This window comes from Echinops telfairi, unplaced genomic scaffold, assembly GCF_000313985.2.
Source record: "Echinops telfairi isolate 266 unplaced genomic scaffold, ASM31398v2 ScPeMD7_60;HRSCAF=208, whole genome shotgun sequence".
Classification (NCBI taxonomy): domain Eukaryota; kingdom Metazoa; phylum Chordata; class Mammalia; order Afrosoricida; family Tenrecidae; genus Echinops; species Echinops telfairi.
Window position 1 is genome coordinate 635,727 of NW_022103958.1, and position 1,080 is coordinate 636,806.

General features: G+C 34.6%; 1 protein-coding gene across 1 annotated transcript in view; it reads right to left on the reverse strand.

Moving 5' to 3' along the window:
• LOC101638925 (olfactory receptor 1094-like) overlaps nucleotides 1–1,080 on the reverse strand; it is a 12,192-nt gene that overhangs the window by 1,026 nt on the left and 10,086 nt on the right. The gene's annotated exons all lie outside the window — the stretch shown is intronic.

Here is a 1,080-nt window from a genome sequence, read left to right on the forward strand (position 1 = left end):
AGTCAGTGATGCTATTGTTGACTGCCTTTGAGTTGGTTTTCATCTCACGGCAACTCTCTGCATTTTGGGATTGGACCATTGAGATCCACAAAATTTTCTACTAGTTTCTTTCTGAAAATAGGCCACCATGACTACTGCCTACTCTAGCTTAGCCCTGAAGGGATGGTGAAACCTATTCGTCATCACTCTGAACCCAAATTCTACACTGACATATATGGGCCATGTTTACATTTCAGGTGAATTGCCAGAGAATCAAACCTGGATTTGTCACATAGAAGATATTGGTTTTACCAGTGAACCATTACTTCCTTCTGGAGATGGGATAGGCAGTGACAAAATAGTTGAGACCCTATGCTTGCAATTTTCTCTGTAAATAAAAGGAAGTGATGGTTTTATTTCTTCCTTGGCTAAACTTGATGTATTAAAGAAAACAAAATAGCATTAAAAAATATAAAGAAATGGAAAAGTGGTCAATGTAAGTGATTCTCAACAATTGAAATGTATTTGATAATTTCTAATACCAATGAATAGATGAATTGTAATGTTCAATAACATGGTTTTAATACACACACTAGAATCTTTGTTCTGAATATTCATGAACATCTTCCCTATGATCAACCATTATGAAATGAGAGCCACAACACTTACTTTACAAGATTGGATTAAATTAAGTAAAAAAACCTTTGTGGAAGTAATTATTATTAAAAATTCTCCAATGACTAAAAAATAGGATAAATTATACATACATGTTAAGTTGTCTTGGAAGGCAGTTTTTAAAGACCCAATCTTTTTATATACTCTCGTCTATTGGCTTTTCCACACTATTGGCATTTCTCCATGGGAGAAATGCAGGGTGTTCTACTTCCATCAAGAACTACAGTATTGAAAACCCACAAAGGCAGTCCATACGTATCGTACAGAGTTGCTTTGAGTCAGCTTAGAGTTGGTTTTTATTGGCATTTCTAGAATAGCAGTGAGTAAGGCAGGAGATGGTACTCTGAATATATTATTCCCTTTGTTTGTAAACAAAACCAGGTGCTGTTATTTTATTTTTGCTTGCTTTTTTCAAACACGTTATTG